Source organism: Schistocerca piceifrons, chromosome 7 (assembly GCF_021461385.2).
Source record: "Schistocerca piceifrons isolate TAMUIC-IGC-003096 chromosome 7, iqSchPice1.1, whole genome shotgun sequence".
In the NCBI taxonomy this organism is placed as follows: domain Eukaryota; kingdom Metazoa; phylum Arthropoda; class Insecta; order Orthoptera; family Acrididae; genus Schistocerca; species Schistocerca piceifrons.
This window is the reverse complement of record NC_060144.1, coordinates 125,757,631-125,779,658: the sequence shown is the minus strand read 5'-3', so window position 1 is coordinate 125,779,658 and position 22,028 is coordinate 125,757,631. Positions and strand designations below refer to the sequence as shown.

General features: G+C 45.1%; 1 protein-coding gene across 1 annotated transcript in view; it reads left to right on the top strand.

Annotated features, from left to right (window-relative positions):
- Positions 1-22,028, top strand: part of LOC124805499 — a 139,438-nt gene that overhangs the window by 81,800 nt on the left and 35,610 nt on the right. The window lies entirely within an intron of this gene.

Sequence of the window (22,028 nt, the reverse complement as noted above, 5' to 3'; positions counted from 1 at the left end):
TGAACTGTTTTCTCAACTGTATGAGGGTGGACATTATCCTGAAGTAAACACACACACACCTTTGTAGGCTTCCATCTCCTCTCCTTTTTTGATTTCGGGATTCAGATCTCACAGTAGCTGTCACTATTCACTGTGTGACATTAAGGAGTGTAATGAACCAACAATGGACCTTTCAGAGCTCAGAAAATTGTCTTCTTCAACTTCTCATCGAGTGCCTGGCTTGGGAAATTTTTTGCTTTAGGCAAAGCTGGATGATGTTTCTACAGCGTGCTCTCCTGCTTACTCTGTCGTTTGTAGTGATGGACCCACGTCATCAACAGTTATTAAGTGACTAATAAACTATTCTTCCTCCTCTTTGAAAATGCTTTAAATTTGATTTCAGCTTTTCCAAACTTTTCCGTTGTCTGTCAATTGATGTGATACCCAACCACCACAATCTTTGCAAAGTTTAGAAAACCATGGATGATTGAAAATACTGAACCATTGCTACCATTCAACTAGCATAATAGTGCTCCTATCGGAGCACAAAAAAGTGAATATGCTGCTGTTTGAAAGACTCTTGAGTGAAAAGTGGGACACCACCTGCTTCATTTTACCTTCCTCAGCACTTTTAAAAATTTTGCCGTGTTGCTTTTCTTAACATGTAACCCAGCTCTCACCCCCAGAAACTCACCTAACTGTAACTTGTTCACACCCACTAGTCCATGACTGTTAAGTCCCTCATACAATGCACTTGCACTTGCCCATTCTCACTCATGCAGCCCAATCATTGTCATCGTCTATTTGCGTCTTCTGTCTCTGTCGCCTGTCTTACAGCTACAGTCTCTTTTGTTCTGCTTTCTACTATTCTCTTCTCTCACTGTCACTGCCTCCCTCATGTTCTCTTGTACTGCTCCTATCTCATTCATTCCTTCCCATTACTGCTGTCTCTCTTCACGGTCTCTGTGTCTCACTTCCTCCTTGTCAGTGTCAAACTCTCTGTCCCTGTCTTAGATTTCGCCTCATACCAGATTTTATATGAGCTTTTTACATGTACATGTAAGGTAACCTTGAACATCTGTTTCTTGTAAACAGGTAAAGATACCAACAAAATTTTCAAGATCGTTTGAGATCAGGATCATAGAACTATATTGTAAAAATTTCAGCCATTTGCTTTGTATAGCCATGTGGGAATCCATGGTTCTTCGAGATCAGGATCTTAGTAATATGTTTGAAAAATTTCAGCCATTTGCTATGCATAGTCATCTTGGAACTATGCATAGTCATCTTGGAATTGTTGGCTCGGTTTTGGTACAAGAAAAGTGCTAAAATATGATTTTTTTGGGTCAGGGGAGGGGGGTTTCTTAGGAACAACCCATGAACTAATAAAAGAGTTTTGAAAATGGGAAGATGGTACCTGTAGATAAATGTCTAGAGAATATACGGTTAAAATTTGAGTAATTTGCTGTGGTTATTTATTATTTAGATTTTGCCTTGTATTGGATTTTATGTCCATATTTTACATGTAGAAGTATGGTAACTTTGCAGCTCTGTATCTGGGAAATGGATAAAGATATCAAGAAAAGTTTCATGGCTTTTTGAGATTATGATCTTAGGAATATAACAGAAAAATTTTAGCCATTCGCTGCCCATAGGCATCTTGGAATCGGCAACTTGGTTTTGGTATGAAAAAATGGCAAAAAACCAGTTGTTTTGGAGTTTCCTAAGTAACCATTAATGACTAATGGTATCTCCATTATCCCCTTAAGGTACGCTGTTGACCACATCTAATGCAAAAAGACCTTCCGATTTGCTCCATTTGCCTAAGCAGGAGCAAGTGTGTAATATGCATACTTTGACCCTGTGCTATAGGGTAGTGACACTAGCGTGATCCTTCTGTTTGGTATACAAATGGTTTCTAGCTCAAGAGTTATCCAGAACATTTGACTTTGCCTTTCTATCACCAAAAGAACCTGAGATATGAGCCCTGGAAGAATCCTGTTTCTATTTGCAGTATTCTGGAACATATTATGTAGCTCATGCTGTCACGTGTACCTGTTTTCATTATATTATTGACTACTGATGAGCCTAGTACAAACATGTGAAACATGTTTGGAAAACACAAATAAAAGATTCAGTTGCAAAAGACAGTATTTTGTATCATCTATATGATGTGTAATTGAATAACATTTACAAAATAGTTACTTCATTACTTCCTCCGAACATTTTGATTTGATAGAATCATCTGTAAATTACTTACTGTTCACCCATTCAGAGAAAACTACATCTTATTTGTAATGGCATACTAAAATTTATGACAAAATGTAACTTCTACTCTAGTTTGAAAACATGAGAGCACTCTTGCATAAACACAACGTACAGTATGTGTTCAAAAAGTAACAGGAAATTTGTAATTTCATGTGTTGGATTAGTCCAATTTCTGCAATATTTTCATTGTGTTAGGAAACATGTCATAAAAATATCTGTACCATGTTTTCCACATTGTATATATATAATCTGTTGTCAGCTGCTAAAAAGATTACATATGTTTGGTGATATCACCAATTATTTTTCTATACATATTACAAATTAAAGTTCCCTGCAATGTTTTTCTGTCTGTACATAACAGCTAATCTCAGAAACTACTGTGGGGAGTTTGATACAGTTTTCACTAATAGATAGACTGATTCATGAGGAAGTTTTGTTCGTTAATGTATTACTGCTATGCCAGACAACTCATCCAGTCATAGATACTTAGTATTACCCAAGCGAAGACACGGTGAATCACTAGTTTTGTATGAAGATGGATCACAGGATATGTATTAAATTTTGCTATAAATGGAATAAAGTACAGTAAAGGTTTAAAATATTAGATTTTCTGTTTTTTTTTCTTCTCATGAGTTGTTTATGAGTGTAGTGGTATTAGTGTTTTGAAGAAGGTCTTGAAGACATTGAAGATGACGAACCCCCTTTGGTTCCCCAGCACATCATCAGTTTATGAAATCTTAGAAAAAAGCAAAAGGATTAATTGTGAATGATCATTGATTTATAGTCGGAGAAGTCAGTGATGATGTTGACCTGTCTACTTGTAGTAACCAAAACCAACTGCAGGAACGCCTTGGGCTGCGGATCGGAGCCGCCAGGTGGGGAATCTGCCGGCGGTGGAGCATGCACCACCGGGTAAACACAAGGATGAGTCGGACGACAGACCAACGACAACCGACAATGACAGACACAACAAGGAAGAGATAAACAATGGAGGCTTGTAGAAACCACAACACCAAACACCAACAGTAAATCCACTCGGAACCAGAGCCAGGCAAATGTCAACAACGGGCAATGACCAGAACGCAGTACCGCCGAGGTAGAGACGCAATCCAGAGCGAGTACCAGACTGACTGGACTAGGGCAGAGCGGGTCCCTATATACGAAACCGGAGGGAGCAGCTATTGGCCGTGGTCTGCACGTGGCGTAGCGGTGGCGCCCTCGCTGCGCGAGAGCCACTGCATGGAATAGCCGCCGCGGATGCGGAGCCCTCTATGGGCTGACCACGTCCATTTGTTCCGGCGCGTGTTCGACTTCCGCGGCGGGAGGTACTAGATCCCTCCCCCCCCCCCCGAAGTTGGTGCATAGGGTCGGAAATGCCCCGGACGATGCTGGGGCAGGCGGAAGGAGGGCACTGGGTGTGATATGTCCGGAGGGACCACTGGGGGAGGGGAGGGCAGGCTGTCTGCGGCATCCATCAAGGTGTCACCAGATGGCAGGGGGTCAGAGGGCGTCTCTATACCCTGGCGAGGCGGAAGGGGTGTCTGCAGAGCCGGCGAGGAGATGGAGGGAAGGGCTCCACCTTGAGGGACGTGTCCGCACCAGGAAGCAGGGAAGGTGGTTGGGGAGGAATGAAGACAGGGGCCCGAGGGCAAAGTTGGTTATGGTGGCGACGCTCGAGCCCCCTTTGTGTCTGTACGGTCGTCACACGCCGCCCATGAGCTGCCGTCACCGTAGCGGGCGTCCATGCAGGTATGCTGCCATAGGAGCGGGCCCACACGGCCATGCCCGGGGCGTAGCGCTGGGAGGGGCGAGAGCGGGGCCCAGAAGGGGATGTTGTCAGCAGGTGGAGGAGGGTCCGAGGTTGTCGCCCGTGAAGGAGTTTGGCAGGAATATGGCCGGCCACCAGCGTAGTGCGGTAAGTGCTTAGAAACAAGGTGAGGGCCGAGGTGGTGGCCGACGGCTCTACTGATTTCATCAGCTGCTGTTTGAAAGTGCGCACCAGGCGTTCCGCCACGCCATTGGATGAAGGATGGAAGGGGGTAGAGCGAATGTGTTTGATACCGTTAGCGGAGCAGAAGTTCTGGAACGAGGACGCCGTGAATTGGGACCCGTTATCTGTAACCAATGTGTGAGGAAGGCCTTCAATGACCAACACCTGGGCCAAGGCGGTGAGGGTGGCATCAGTGGTGGTGGAAGCCATGTTGACCACATATGGGTATTTGGAATAGGCATCAATGAGGAGGAGCCACACGGAGCCTAAGAAGGGGCCTGCAAAATCTAGATGGATCCTGTCCCAGGGTTGGCTGGGTGTTGGCCAGGATGTGAAAGATTGTGGAGGACAGCCTGACGACGCACACACACTGTGCAACCACGGACCAGGTGCTCAATGTCTCCATCGATCCCTGGCCAATAGACATGTCGTCGAGCCAATGCCTTCATGTGAGACATCCCCCAGTGTCCGCGGTGTAATAAGTGCAGGACTCGGTGGCGTAAGTCCGGAGGAATCACCACCCGATGGGCGTCCGAGTCCATGGACAACAGGAGGACGTCCTCCATCACCGTAAGTCTGTCTGAGACGTGACGCCACAGGCTGAAGTCAGTTTTCAAACGTCGGGTAAGGTAGGGAGGCCAACCATGTGTCACATAGCGTAGGACTTGCCGCAGAATGGGGTCCCTGTGCGTGGAAGCGGCGATTTGCGTGGCCGTCAGAGGAAATCCATCGAGAGTCTCCCGGCGGGCAGAGTTGATGTGGAAGCACAGGACTTCCTGCTGGTCGAACGCCGGATCAGGTCCTGCTGGGAGACGTGACGAGGCATCTGCATTAGTGTGTTGACTGGTGGGCTTATAGCAGATGGTGTAAGTGTAATTACGCTAGAACAATGCCCAGCACTGAAGACGCTGAGCCGTCCGTTCTGGGAAGTGCGAATGTGGCCCATAAAGCGACACTAAGGGCTTGTGATCCGTGAGGAGGGTGAACTGCGCCCCAAACAGGTAAATGTGAAATTTCTGAACTGCCAAAATAATGGCAAGAGCCTCCTTTTTGATCTGAGAGTAATTCCTTTGCGCAGGGGTTAACGTCTTGGATGCATATGCCACAGGTTGTTCCAACCCATCCTCATTCCTGTGTGCCAGGACTGCCCCAATCCTGCACGCTGAGGCATCGGCCGCCACCACCAAGGGACGATCCGGAGAGAAAGGCGTAAGGCAAGGGGCAGTTTTCAGCCTTGTGTTCAGGTGGGTGAAAGCCTGATCGCAGGCAGAAGTCCACGTGTAAGGTACCACTTTGCGACACAGGCGATTTAGGGGATGCGCAACGTGGGCAGCTTGGGGTAAGAACTTTAAGTAATAATTGACTTTCCCCAAAAATACCTGGAGTTCGGATAAGTTTTGTGGACGGGGAAGGGCATCAATGGCTGCGACATTGCGGTCCGAAGGGCGAATGCCATCTTTACTGAGCCAATGTCCTAAGTACTCCACTTGGGGTTGAAAAAAACTGCACTTATCCAGCCGACAACGTAAACTCGCAGCCTGCAGGGCGTGAAATAAGGTACTGAGGTTGCACAGATGTTCCTGGCACGTGCGCCCCGTGACTAAGATATCATCGAGGTAATTGACACAAGCCGGTATTGGTTGCGTGAGTTGCTCGAGATACCGCTGGAAAATCGCAGGGGCAGAGGAAATGCCAAGCGGAAGACGCTTGTATTTATAAAGACCGAAAGGCATGTTGACGACGACGATGGCCTGCGATTCCTCATCCAACGCCAATTGGTGATAGGCTTCTGCCAGATCAATTTTAGAAAAGTACTCACCACCTGCCAGTTTAGCGAGAAGGTCTTCGTGTCGAGGAATGGTATAAGTTTCGACCAAAGACTGAGTGGTGACCGTAGGACCAAAATCCCCGCAAAGCCGAAGCGATCCATTGGGTTTCTTGATGACCACTAAGGGTGTTGCCCAGGCACTCGATTGTACTGGCTCGATAACCCCCGCAGCCTGAAGCCGATCGAGTTCCTGCTTGACGGCTGCACGCAAGGCTACCGGAATAGGCCAAGCCCGACAAAAGCGAGGCCGGGCGTTCAGCAGTAAAGTGATGTGCGCCTGGAAATCGGAAGTATAGCCCAGGTCTGCCGAAAACACAGCCCAGGTCTGCCGAAAACAGGGAGGAAAAGGACGCGCACAGATCGTCTAGGTCCTGAAATGGAACTGTAGTAGAAACGAATTGCACTTTGTCTTGAATGGAAAAGCCAAACCGTGTAAACGCATCTAGTCCAAAAATGTCCGAAGCCGACGGGTGGTCCACCACAAAGAGGGTAAGGGACCAGGGAACGTTTTTGTAGATGGTCATAACAGAGAACTGTCCACGGAGAGAGATGGAACCGTCGCCGTAGGTGACTAACCTCCGAGAGGGTGGGGACAATTCCGGAGACCCGAGACGCGCATACGTCGCCAGATTGACCAAAGAAACGGTGGCCCCCTGTATCGACCTGGAAACTGACATCCTCGTTAAAGATGCGTAGGGTGAGGAATAACTTTTGAGCCAATGTGTCGGTCCGAGGGGTGACTGCGTGTAAAGCATGGACAGCCTCCTGTTGGCCTGCAGGGGCGGGACGGCGTGCGGGTCGAGCGGCTACGACAGACTGATCGAAGGTGGCCTTCTTTCTCACAGAGCGAACAGGTCTTCCAGCAGTGGGGACAGTCAGCTCAGTGTGGGCCGAAAAGCACTGGGGGCACGAAGGGAGGGGCCACGCGGCCGACGTCGAGGGGCGACCGGCGGTTCGGACACCATAGAGACATCAGACAGCGAGGAATCTCGACGGCAGTGCCCTCTGGAGACTGCGCCCCATCAACAGCAGGAAGGAGTGGATCGGGAAGTGGACTTGACTGCTGCCATCTGAGGCCGTGCCATGAGACATTCGTTCGCCGCTTGAGCAATTTCGAAGGAATGGGCAATACGCAGAATGTCTTCCATCGAGGGGTTGTCCAACTTTAATGCTGCAGTGCGGACCTCCGGATCGGGCGCAAGTTGAACGACCACATCCCGAATTAACGAATCTGCATATGACACCTTGCACTGCTGATTGCTGCACGTGAAGTTGCATTTGCGGCTGAGGCCTCGCAAATCCGTCACCCAGGAACGGTAGGACTGACCCGGCTGCTTGTGGTATTGATGGAATTCCAAGCGAGACGCAACCACGTGGTATCGCTGGGAATAATAGTTAGTTAGCAACACACAGATCTCATGAAAGGAGAGAGCCACAGGGTCAGCCAACGGTGCCAACTTGCGGAGCAAAAAAAAGACAAGAATAACAACCGCTGCAGAGAGTCATCCGACACCTGAAAGGGCGTGAAATGTTGTTTCAGACTATGCAGGTATATTTCCCAATCCTCTTTTGCGTTGTTGAATGGTGGGAACGACGGCGGACGTGGGAACGTGTCTGAAAGCGGGGCACCTGGGAGAAGAGGTGGGAGGGAATCCCACTTATTGACCCTGTCCGAGAGCAACTGTACCGACGTCTGTAAGACCTCCAAGTGCTGCTGCTGCTGTCGCATGAGCTGCTGCTGTTGCTCTAAGAGAGTTAGTAATTTCTCTTCCATACTCCTATGTTCCGTTTACCTCGTCGCCAATGTAGTAACCAAAACCAACCGCAGGAACGCCTTGGGCTGCAGATTGGAGCCGCCAGGCGGGGAAGCCGCCGCCGGTGGAGCATGCACCACCGGGTAAACACAAGGACGAGTTGGACGACAGACCAGCGACAACCGACAACAACAGACACAACAAGGAAGAGATAAACAACGGAGGCTTGTAGAAACCACAACACCAAACACCAACAGTAAATCCACTCGGAACCAGAGCCAGGCAAATGTCAACAATGAGCAACGACCAGATCGCAGTACCGCCGAGATAGAGACGCAATCCAGAGCGAGTACCAGACTGACTGGACTAGGGCAGAGTGGGTCCCTATATACAAAACTGGAGGGAGCGGCTATTGGCCGTGGTCTGCACGTGGCGTAACGGCGGCGCCCTCACTTTGCGAGAGCCGCTGCACGGAATAGCCACCGTGGATGCGGAGCCCTCTATGGGCTGACCATGTCCATTTGTTCTGGCGCTTGTTCGACTTCCGCGGCGGGAGGTACTAGACTACTAGCTCATGTCATGAAATGTTTTTAGATGTTTTGGGTATGAAACATGTGTCAGACCAAAACACGCCATTGTTGAGTCATTGCTGTCAACCCGTGAAACAGAAAAAAATGCCTTTACTTGTTGACTTTCCCTTTTATGCTGAGTGTTTCAGGAGGAATAGTAGATACTGCAAGAGGCAATATGGACTAATTTGAATAAAACAGTTGCTATAATGTATCCAATTTTTATCTGTTACAGAGATACACCTGTTAGAAACCAAACAAGTGGCCGCAGAAGGTACACTAATGCTCACAGAAGGTATTCAAAGTTGATTTTCATGAACTTAAGTGACTTGATCTCAAGGAGATGCAACTAAAAAACGGGACATTATTAATACACCGATTTCAATACAGGAATGACACCAACTTCTCCCTCTTCTGCATTTAATTTATCCAGTAGCTGTATTCTGTATACAGATGAGTGAGAGCCAGGTTAATGAGGTTCTTGTGTACAACAGAATTCGTCAGGTAGAGAATAATGTATCAGTAGGTGTCAACAACAATAAATGTAATGCTAAACAACTCAATCATACTCTTCATAAAAGCAATAAATGAAAAAATAATATTGTCTGACTCATCTAATATTGAAATAGATTTATGTAATGGAAATTATGGGAACTAATTGTCAACAAACATAATTAAAAATACAGTAATAGCACAATTACTGTGTGAAATCATTTACGATCTAGGAAACTGACGTATGTCACATGCACTTACATGTGAGGCATCCTGAAAGAACACAGAATGAGTGCTGAGATGTGCCAGGAGGTGGGGGACAAGAAAATTACAGGTAGGGCCTGTATGTGGTAGATAGGTAAGCAGGAAGATGCAGATGAAGAGATAAAAGTTAATAAAATACTGGATGATTATAATTAAAGTTAAACTTTCAAACTGCTGTAGAAATAACAGCACTGCTCAGAATGATTTCAAATTGCAATGGAATATTATCAGACAAGGGGGAAAACGTATGGCAGAAGAAAAATAAATAGTTACAAAATGTAGAAACAGATGGCACTGTAAGCATCATAATCTCTAAAGCATCATAATTTAGTAGTGGTCAACTACAAATGACAAATGGATCATACAACAATGGCTAAGGTGTACGTTTGACATTAAACAAACTGTACCTCTCAGTGTGCATGGGTTTACAGGTGTGATACTGTTATTTACTAAGCCCATCCACCAAGGCAAAAATAAGTTTTTAATTGTCCTGAGGCCAAAAACCACATAAAAGCATCACTCACATTGGTTTTTAATTGTCCTGGGACCAAAAACTGCTTAAAAAGCATGAATCACATTGGTTTTTAATTGTCCTAAGGCCAAAAACTGCATAAAAAGCATCAATAAAAACAAATCGGATTATTACTTTCCATGTGACTGGCGCAAAACATGTTCAGTATGCTGTCCACCAATTTCTGCAACAAGTTGAAATTGAGGAACAGCATGTTCCACAACTGATCGATGTGTTTCCAGGATCACGTTCAGAATGTGTTTCGTAATGCATGCCTTCAATGCAGCTACGTTTGCAATAGGAATACTGGACACATCTTTCAGATAGCCCCACAGCCAGAAGTCACACAGATTAAGATCAGGTTATCAGGATGGTCAGACTGTAGGGAAATGGCAGCTTATAATTCTAGCATTTCCGAAATGGTGCTTCAGCAGCTGCTTAACTGGATTTGCAATGTGTGGAGGTGCGCCATCTTGCATAAAAATTATCCCATCCACACATCCGTGCTGTTGGAGAGCTGCAGTGACGTGGTTTTGCAAAAGTCACTCGTGGCACTTACCAGTGAAGGTACAGGTAGCAGGACTGGAAGCACCGGTCTCTTCGAAAAAAAAAAATGACGCTATGATAAATGTTGCCATAAACCCATGCTACACAGTGACCTTTTCAGGATGAAGTGGTGCTGGTTGATTTGTGTGTGGATTTTCCATTGCCCTTATTCAACAATTCTGTGTATTGATGTGTCCTGTCAGATGGAAGTGGGCTTTGTGTGTCCTCAAAGTCTTCCACAGCCAATCATTGTCCACTTCCATGCGATCAAGAAATTCTAAAGTGTAGGTCTCTTTTGCTGGCAGGTCAACAGGAAACAAATCGTGCACATGGGTAATTTTGAATGAATAACAAAGAAGAGTGTTTCATAGGATTTTACGCACCGTGCTCACAGGTATGTCCAGTGTTTGGACAATTCCCCCTGCACTACATGTTTGCACACCGCCACTCATCTCCTCTTGCAGTGCTGTGGTCACTGCTTCCACTGACGTCAAATCCATTTGTTTCCTCCCTATACCATGTTGCACACCAAAATAACCCGTCTTTTTGAATTTCTGAATCATTCTCTCCAGACCCATGGCAGTCTTCGGACCAACGCCTTTTCTCAAACCATTCAGTGTGTGGAACTTCTGCAGAGCGACGCGTGCACAGTCATTAGTTTTGTAATACAGATATGCAAGCGAATGTCGCAGATGTGATAGGAGGAAAAGCCGTGTACCTGATGTGTTTATACCAACTTCAATGGGTCGTGTGCTGACAGGTGTTTTCATTTATGTATTCTGACACATCCAGCGTCATCTATTGATCAATTTTCACACTACTATTGTTTTGCATCTGCCATACGTTTCACCCTTCTCCAATAATATTCCATTGCAGTTTGAGGTCATTCTGACTCCTGATGTTATTTCTACAGCATCTTGAAAGTTTAACTTAAATTATAATCACCCTGTACTTCAAAAGTAAAATAGAATACAGAACAAAATAGTACTTAAAAGATTGACATGGACGCATAATAAAAAGACACAGAAAGAGCATGACAACACTTAGAGACCCTATGATGTCACTGTAGGTAACCAATTATGGTTCGCAAATGGAAACAGCAAATGATAGGCCCATTCGCTGTGAACAACAGACCACACTTAGTTCCTCATGGCTGCTTGTCGTATTAACACTGTGTTTATATGCAGAGATACCCTTTGCACTTTCTATTTGTTTGCCATCGTTAGTTTCTTACATTGGTTTTTCATTCATTGTAGAGTGTCTGTGTGTTGTCACTTGTCTTTTCGTTATAACACTTTTTATGTATATTTTCATCATGCATCCATATTAGTCTTTTAAATGCCAAATTGTCCTGCATTTTCTGTTCACTATCCTTATGTTTGTATATGTTGTTTATTTTAAATTTGACATGCCAATATACAATGGTTTTCATGATCTTCGCATGCATAATCGTGATGTGACATGATGTGTAGCACAGATGGAGAAGATTATGTGAATGTATGGAGCATAAGATGTGAGGATTCTGACATAGTCTTACTGAAACCGGCCTTACTGAAACCGGCTACCAAAATAAATGCTGTACTATCAATCTTGGCCTTTTGAAGATTTTTTCTGAGTTTATTATACTGCATATTGCTCTCATTCTGGCACAATGTCAGGAATATAATATATATTTATTTTCCTCTTGCTTTCACCAGTCCCCCCAGGGGCTCAGCATTCATTTGCTGAGTACGGGCTTGGCGACCCCGGGGTCCTGAGCTGGGAACTGGTCAGCGCCGCCAGTCTCCTGTCTCCGTAACCCCTGGACATGCTTCAGCGACCACTGCATGGCGCGGCGGTGGAATGTTGTTTGCTGCGGGGAATGGTAATCTTGGCTTGACCGCCTGGATTGCGAGGAAGGTAAACCTCTATAAAAACCCCTCAATCTTACGGTGTGCTGCGCGCATATAAGATGCATGGCTGTTGGGGTGGAACAGTCGCAAGCGGGCAACCTCTGGGGCACCTGCCGCACCCCAGTTGTATAAGGCTTACTCAGGCACGCGGGGCTCTGTCTGAGCGGACCTTTAGTTCCCTAGCTGCTCGTGGGACCACAATGGACCCTTCGACCTCTACATTTCCCCCTACCAGTGGATTGGGTGGGCCACTGGTAGGAAAACACACCCCATCGAAAAAGCGACTTCGTGCTGCGAGTCCTCCAGCGCCTGGTGTTACTAGAGATTTATCAGACTGTCGTAACAGAGCACATGCTGATAACCAGAATGTGTTTTTGATTGTCAAACAGAAGGAAGGTAGCTTTGAGAGGGTTTCTCCCTTTTACATCCACAAGGGTCTTGAGGGAATTGCAGGAACACTGAAATCTGTGAAGTGACTGCGTAATGGGACTCTGTTAGTTGAAACTTCTAGTTCCCGTCAAGTCACTTCTCTTCGGAAAGCAACCTGTCTCGGAGAGTACGCTATCGAGACCGAGCTCCACTCCACTTTGAACTATAGTAAGGGTGTTGTGACATGTAGGGACTTGATGGATATCCCCAAGGACGAGTTGAAATCTGAGTGGGCTGACAAAGGTATTGTCGACGTGAAGCATATTATGAAACGAGTCGATGGGGACCTAGTCAAATCCGACTCGTTTATTCTCATGTTCAATTGCCCGAGACTCCCAGAGCATGTTAAAGCGGGTTTCCTACTTTTGCCAGTACGGCCATATTTTCCTAACCCAATGCGCTGTTTTCAATGTCAGCGCTTTGGGCATACTATGTTGGGGTGTAATGGGATAGCCACTTGTGGTAAATGTGGTCAGCCTGCCCATGAAGGAGCCGATTGTTCATCGCCTGTGAAGTGTGTGAATTGCTCTGGGAGTCACCCTGTCTGGAGCCGGGTCTGCCCCATCTATCTCGAGGAACGGAAGATACAGGAGATCAAAACATCTAAGCGCATCCCCTATGGTGAGGCCAAGAAGCTCTTTAAGGCCATGCAGCCTCCTGTGTTTACAACATCTTTCGCTTCCGCTCTGCAGAAACCGGTACAGTTGGCCACTGTTGCTACACAAATGGAGGTTGCTAGTGTCAGCACTAATACCAGCGTTTGCCAGTGCACTTGTGCTGCTGCGGTTGTTTTGCAACCTGCAGCTCTCCCCACAACGTCGGACAAGGCCGTGGTTGCTGACATTGGGGTACTTCCTGCCCCTCCCCATATGGCGCCTTCTGCCCAGGCGAGTAAAGCTCCAACTGTTGACAAGGTTCTGCATTCTAAGCCCCCCAAGACAAAGATGCCGAAGGTGAAGGTTTTGCCACCTGAGGAGACTAGTCAGGGTCAGTCCGATGATGATGCCATCATACTGTCTGACATCTCCCTTGGGTCGCCATCGGAGCTGATGGACATTGATGACGACTGGGGGCGATATTCTCGCCCCAGGAATAAATCTCCGGCCAGTATGGGCTCTCCTCCAAAGCACAGAGGCAGGATGAAAATCCAGCCACCCTCATCACTGGCTCCCACATTACAGTGGAACCTGAACGGGTTCAGGACGCATGTGGGCGAATTATAACTCCTTGTACGAGAGCGTCCCTTGTGCTTATGTCTCCAAGAGACACATTTTCGGGCCACTGATGCTCCTTCTTTACGGGGCTATACCGTGTATCGAAAAGATGATCTGATGGGGGAAAGGGCAAAGGGTGGTGTTGCGATTTTTGTCCGTGACATGCACCACTCATCTGAGCTCCCTCTCGTTACGGACTTGCAAGCAGTTGCAGTTGACCTTCTTGTGGGGCGGAGGCTCACAATCTGTTCCGTTTACTTGCCGCCTCAGGATGCAATAGACTCTGAGGCTCTCACAGACCTTATTAGCCAACTCCCCCACCCATTTCTCCTTCTGGGGACTTCAATGCTCATAATGTCTTATGGGACTCTACGACTACTTGCCCCAGGGGTTGCATTCTGGAAGGCCTCATGGCATCCGAAGAACTGTGCATCCTCAACTCTGGTGCTCCCACTTATTTCTGTACTGCTTCTGGGTCGTTGTCAGCTATTGACCTTTCCTTTTGCTCTCCAGCACTCGCGGATTCTGCTCTGTGGGAGGTTGCCGCTGACCTCCATTCTAGTGACCACTTCCCCATTTGGATTCGCCTCCTGGCTGAGACTGTGGCATTACCAGTGCCGCCAAGGTGGCACCTCTGCAGAGCTGACTGGACACTTTTCAGCCATTTAGCTGTTTTGGAACACCGTGCCAGCATCCACGAATGGGTCGACCATGTTACAGCCGTGATCTCCCATGCTTCTGAATTGTCGATCCCACGGTCCTCAAGTCATCCCAAGAGGCGTTCTGTCCCTTGGTGGACCACTGATTGCCGCTCAGCCATCCGAGCTTGCCAAGCAGCTCTGCGCCGCTTCAAGTGCCGTCCCTCAGCTGACAATCTTGCGGCCTTTCGGGTGGCAAGGGCCAAGGCACGGTGAGTGATTAAAGAGAGCAAACGATGGTCATGGCAATCGTTCTTGAACTCCATCTCCCGCTCCACTAGTTCTACGAAAGTATGGGAAGCGATCAGGAGGATTTCCGGGAAACGCAGCCAACTACCTGTCACGGCATTGCTGCGTCAGGGATGTCTCCTCAAGGCGCCGAGAGACATTTCCCAGACACTGGCCATGCATTTTGCGGAATCTACTGCCACTATTAACTGTGATCCAGATTTCTGCCGCTACCGCACTGCCATCGAGAGGGATCACTGGGACTTCCGGTCTCCAAATTCTGAACCCTACAACTGTCCCTTCACAATGTGGGAACTGGATTCGGCGCTGTCTGTGGCTCATGATACTGCGCCAGGTGATGATCAAATCCTGTACAGCATGCTGCAGCATTTGTTGCTGCCATCCAAGGAAGTTCTCCTGAATTGTTTTAATATGATATGGTCATCCGGCACGTTCCCTGACTTGTGGAGGGAGGCGATTTTGATTCCCCTCCTCAAACCGGGAAAGGACCGAATGCATCCCAGTAGTTATCGGAGTATTGCTTTGACGAGCTGTGTCCGGAAGACATTGGAACGCATGGTCAACCGTCGCCTGGTTTGCCTGCTCGAGACCAGGCAGCTCCTTAGCCACTCTCAGTGTGGCTTTTAGAGATGTCGTTCAACTATAGACAACTTGATCCTGCTTGAGGCAGCCATCCAGCAGGCCTTCCTACGTAACCGGCATTGTCTAGGTGTATTCTTTGACATTAATAAGGCGTATGACACTACTTGGCACCGCCTTATCCTCAATCAACTCCATCAGTGAGGCTTTCGTGGCCACCTCCCCATCTTCATTCGGTCCTTTCTTTCCCGCCGCCTCTTTCGATATCGGGTTGGTAATGTGCTATCTGATTTGTACGTACAGGAGAATGGTGTTCATCAGGGAAGCGTTTCAAGTGTCACCCTCTTTGCCATCGCTGATGACCACGCTGTTTAGCGCCCGAAAACCTCAAAACACACACACACACACACACACTTTCACCAGTTCACAGTGTTAGCACAGCAAGGCCATCTCAGTCAATCATCCAAACAGTTGTCCCTGCAACTACTGAAGAGGTTGCTGCCCCTCTTCAGGAAACACATTTGTCTGGCCTCTCAACAGATACCCCTTCATTGTGGTTGCACCGACAGTACAGCTGGCAAGGGGAAACTGCAGCCATAGTTTCTCCCAAGGGCATGCAGCTCTACTGTATGGTTGAATCCTTTCGGGTGAAATATACTGGAGAATGGAGTCTACTCAGGAGAATATCATCATCAGGAGAAACAAAACTGCCATTTATACAGGTTGGAACACGAAATGTTAGAACCCTGAATTGGGTAGGTAGGTTAGAAAATTTAAAAAGGGAAATGGGTAGCTTGAAGTTAGATATAATGGGAATTACTGAAGTTTGGTGGCAGGAGGAAAAGGACTTCTGGTGAGGTGAATACAGGACTATAAATACAAAGCAAATAGGGGTAATCCTGGAGTAGGTTTAATAATGGATAATTAAAGAGGAATGTGGAATAGCTAGTATAAACACTCCAGTGAACACTTTATCATAGCCAATATTATGAAAAGGAAAGTTCCTACTCACAATATAGTGGAGATGCTGAGTCACAGACAGGCACTACAAAAAGACTGTCATAAATAAAGCTTTTGACCAGTAAGACCTTCATCAGAAATAGACAACAGACACACACACACAACTCACACACACACGACTGCAGTCTCAAGCAACTGAAACCACACTGCGAACACCAGCACCAGTGCATGATGGGAGTGGCGACTGGGTGGGGTAAGGAGAAGACTGGGGCTGGGAGAGGGAGGGATATTAGGATAGGAATGGCGGACAGTGAAGTGCTGCAGGTTAGATGGAGGGCAGCGGAGAGGTGGGGAGAGTGTGGGGTAGTGGAAAAGGAGAGAAGTAAAAAGACTGTGTGTGATAGTGGGATGAGGGTTGTGTAGTGCTGGAATGGGAACAGGGAAGCGGCTGGATGGGTGAGGACAATAACTAACGAAGGTTGAGGCCAGGATGGTTACGGGAGCATATGATGTATTGTAGGGAAAGTTCCCATCTGCGTAGCTCAGAAAAACTGGTGTTGTTGGGCAGGATCCATATGACTCAGGCTGTGAAGCAGTCATTGAAATGAAGGATATCATGTTTGGCAGCATACTCAGCAACAGAGCGGCCCACATGTTCCTTGGCCACAGTTTGCTGGTGGCCATTAATGCGGACAGACAGCTTGTTGGTTGTAATGCCCACTTACAATGCAGCACAGTGGTTGCAGCTTAGCTTGTAGATCACATGACTGGTTTCACAGGTAGCCCGGTTACTGTGCCTCCACTGAGAGGATCTCTGCTCTCGTAGACCAACACCTTGAACCTATTACCCAGAACCCACCCTCATATATAAAAGATACCAACCATTTCCTCCACCAACTCTCCACAGTTCCTGTCCCTTTACCATATGATGCCCTGCTCGTCACTATTGATGGCACCTCCCTTTACACTAATATCCCTAATGCCCATGGCCTTACTGCTATTGAACACTACCTTTCCCAATGCCCGACGGATTCCAAACCAACAACCACCTTCATAGTTGCCATGACCAACTATATCCTCACCCACAATTACATCTCCTTTGAAGGCATTACCTACAAACAAATTCGGGGTACGCCTATGGGCACCCGCATGCCACCATCCTATGCCAATCTGTTCTTGAGCCATCTAGAGGAATCCTTCCTAATTACACAGAATCCTAAATCCCTCACCTCGTTCAGTTTCATTGATGACATCTTTGCAATTTGGGTCAAGGGTGAGGACATTCTATCCACATTCTCCAGAACCCAACATTTTCTCCCCCATTTACTTCATCTGACCCTACTCAACCCAAAATGCCACTTTCCTAGGCATCGACCTCCACCTCAAAGGTGGCTACATCAGTACCTCCATCCAGAGAGAGATTTCGAAGTGCATGACTTTCTCTTCTCTGTCGATAACGAGGCTTCAACTATACGATTACACATGCAGCAACTTTCTGTATCACCTTATATTATTTTTTAAGAAATCGTTTTTGCTTCTCTTGCAAAATTTGACAAAATGGATTTATGAGGTTTTCATTGCATACCATCAGTATGCACCTATCTTATTATTAGTTGGTAACCTGTGTAACTGTGTATGTTATGAGTCCCCAATAGACTAGCTACAGTAAGGGCATGATAAGTTGGTTGTTAAAAGTTGGCACTATTTGGAACACTTCGTGTTGACTGTTCTCTGTTGCAGATTGTGCCACCCTAGTTTTGACTCTGTAACTGCCTAATGAAGTAGTGTTGTGTTGTCTCTGTGAGTGGACAATTAATTGATCAATAACATTAATTGTACTTTATTTAAATACATTAAGATTTATGAGACACAATCACAAATGTTTACTAAATGTTCTGAATGCCACTTTTCTTATACTCATTGCCTTGTATTGCAACAGACTTAAATTAATTTCATATTCTTTGCAACAAATATGTACCTTATTTGCTTTTATGCATATTCTGGATCCATGTTAGTTCCATGTCAGAATGTATACCATAGCTGCTGATTGGTGTGAGCCACACATGCTGTGAGTTTTCAGTACTTGAAGATAAACCATAAAACATTCTCCCTAATCTGACCCTCTAACCCATCAGTGGCTGTCCTACGTACCTGACTGCCCTCAAGCTAAGTGTCCAACTTTACTTAGCTTGTGGATGAAACACTGAACTCATTTAAAATGAAGCATTATTGTTTCTGTAAGTATTTGCTTCATTAGTGAGCAGGAAAACTACACTCTTAAGAAGCTCGTAGTGTTAGTTGACTTTTTAGAATCAGCTGTTAGTTGCTAGATGCATATTATTATAAAATACAGCTGATAATCATGGGCTGCGTGAATACTGGATTTAGGTCGCAGTTTGATGATCACTGTCTTCGACTCTTCCTTGTCGGTATGCATGTTGATATATATGTATGTTCATGCTAATTGCATCCCCATGGTCACTGTTGTGGAATCTGAGCACCTGGCATGTTGTGAGTATATGGTTTCTGGTTCTCTCTCTACCTGGTGAATGCTGAATGGCAAAATAGGTGCAGATGTTGGTCCATGACATCAGAGTTGCTGTGCATCAGCACTGGGCCAATTCTGTATTGGATCGTGTCCTAGAGGTTTACCAATTAAGAGTGTGATTAAACTGATCCACTGAAATTGAATTTTTATGTGTAAATTATTCAAAAGGTGGATGATATGATTGGCTTTGGGATGTACTCAGTGCAGTAGTTGCGTTTACCCGGTTTGTTGTGTTGTTTGTTTTAAGAATTGTTGTCATATTGTAGGAGCACTGGCTCTGCCAGATGGTAACCTCTTGTACCTATACAGCCCCAAAGGATTATTTACAATCAGTAATTTTGTAAAATTTACTGGCTGAATAAAATTGTCTGCCAGATGAGAACTTGAACAAGGAAAGCTGGCTTTTGCAGACAGTGCTCTTTCCAGGCTCTTTTCAGTCTGTCCTCACAGCTTCTGTGCTACAGTACATCTCTCCTCCTTTCCAAATTTGACAGAATCTTTCCTGGATACTTTGCTGGATTAAAACTCCTGGGAAAAGGATAGAATGGAGAAATAGATTAGCCACAGGCTGAAGGTTCTTTCCAGAATGAACCGTTCACTCTGCAACAGTGTGTATGCCTTTTTGAAACTTACTGACAGAATGAACTTTTGTGACAGAATAGGACTCAAACCTGGAACCTCATCTTTCTCAGGCGGTGCCCTTTTCAACTGAGCTACCCAGGCTCTACTTGCCCCCAGAGCTTCAGTTTACTTCCAGGCCGTGGTTAAGCTGTTCCTCTATGATATTTTTTACTACATGAGTGCTAGTCCAGTAAAGTGTTCGTGGAGCTTATAAAGTAGGGAAGTGGTACTGAGAGAGCCGACATTCTAAGGGCACATTGCGATTTCCTGTCAACACTGTTTCCTACCTCGTCCACAACCATAACTTTATCATCATCTGAAAAAACCCTAGTACAAAGATCCTATGTCAATTAGTTTCCAGGACATGATTTACACTCGGCTTAAAGCAGCTTAGGACACAATCTTGTTATCTACTTCTTCATTTTTCCCTTTTCTTCTTCTTCTTCACCTCGTCCCCTCTTAACTTTCACTGTTCCTTTGTAGCCCTGCGTAATTCAACCTTTATGGGCCCTTATCTTCCACTTCTATTGTCTTATGCTAATTTTCTGTGCTACCAGAGGAGAGTCTCAATTAGTTCATTTCCCCACACTACCATGTTCCTTTCAGTGAAGTGATCTATCACGACAGCTGTTCATAATTTATATGTAAAATTATTCAGTGAAAACACAGAAAAACACAGTGCAATGGAAATCCATTGAGCTTTGTTGTGTGTAACTTGCAGAATGAGCAATAAATAAAGTCTATGAAATACAGTGATATTCTTCAAGGTAGAAAGCTGGGAATCCTGTATTGTTATATTGATCATTCCAGCTGGATCAAGAGAGAGTATGTGATGATAGTATCAGTGACTGGCTACATATTTATTTTGTACTTTTCATTTCACTATGGCAAAATCAGTCAGTGGAAAATCTGGGATGGAATACAAAGATATGAAATAGGATATTTCATACTGTCATTTCACTATAGAAAGTTCCTGAATAATATCCTAAGAGTGTGAGAATCTTTTAAATCATGCTTCTATTTTTTGAATTCCATTCCATGTATTATAACTTCACATGGGGCACAAATCCCACTTCAAATGATTCCCCCTCCACTCACCCATTACTTGTATATTTTTTAATTCTTTCCTGTTCTATTGTCTCATCTTTTATCACCAAGGGACTAGATACCAGTTCCGAAAGCAATATAAGCTTGGTGGAATGTAAATAATGGAAGGAGTAAATGTAAACTGCAGTGTTGGCACAATCTGTTCAGCAGGGACAATTTAGCTATGTATGAATATGAATATGTGTTTCCTGGAAATTCTGAAGAAGTATTTGTCTGAAAATTAGTAACATTGTCAGTCATGTTTGTGTGTCTGTTGATGACCCACTGATATACAGTGAGTTGTTACCTTTACTCCTTCCATTACTTAATTTCAGAAAGCAACACATTTGTCATGTTTATCTTGTGTTGCTATCACATAAAGTTTGATTGTCCTACATTTGACATGTGGCACTCTTATTCTGATGTATGTATTGTTATTATGAATTCCTTCTTTTTATTTTATTGCATACTTTTCAGATGCCACTCATAATAATGATCAGCATATTAATCATGGCACTCTGAGGTAATGAAAGTCATTTGATGTATTTGTTAATATTGTACATAACTAATCTTATTTTCTTAGAATTATATGTCTCTGGTGATTACTCAAATGCACATCTGGGCCATATTGTGTCTGGATGTTGTGCTGTGATCCCCTTTAGGCCAACAACTCTCTCTGCTACAGACTCAACCCATCAGTAGAAAGCTGTGAAAGATATGTACAGTCATACCATTTGAAATGTTGTTAGTATCAGAAGAAAGATCAAAGTTTGCAATTGGAGCATTCAATTATAACTTAGAAGTATTTTACTTCATTTATAGTCTCCAAAACTAAATGTATTAGTCACTGAATTTGTTCACGGTGCTATATAAACCATTTGAAAATTAACTTTGCTTTGTTATATGGTACATTGTCATTGAAGAAGGAAAATATCCTCATTATCTATATAGTAATCTGTGATCACCTAGCATCTGATCATAGTGTTTTTCACACAGTGCTTGGTTCAGTTTTACCAGAGAATCCAAATCATATCATAAAACTACAACTCACGCTTTCATGAAGCTACCACCATTTTTCACAGTTCCTTAATAACAAATGTGTCCCACAAGTTCATAGGCCCTATACTGCATATGAATCTGGTCATTTGTACTTACCAACTACAAATCTCTATTTATATGTCAGAACATGTGTCGCATAGTTTTTGTTGGATGGTTATAATTGCCCAAGAGAGGAGCAGTTTCTGATAGTGTGCTACCAGTATTCTGCTACCACATCCTGACAACTTCTGAAATGAAACAGCACATATGCCCCGCTGCAATTATTCAGATATCATATATTCATGGATTGATAATTCTTGTCAGGTACTTGCAACTATAATAAATGTCTGCATGAGTCTAACTGAAGGTCCAATAACTGTCTGTTGGCAGTACTTTGCAAATCACTTAGCTACTTATTAACTTTTGTGCCATAACACTTGGCATTTCATTGTAATTATTATAACTGATTTAAATAGAATATGTTTATAATCTTTTTATGCCCCTTTTGTCTAG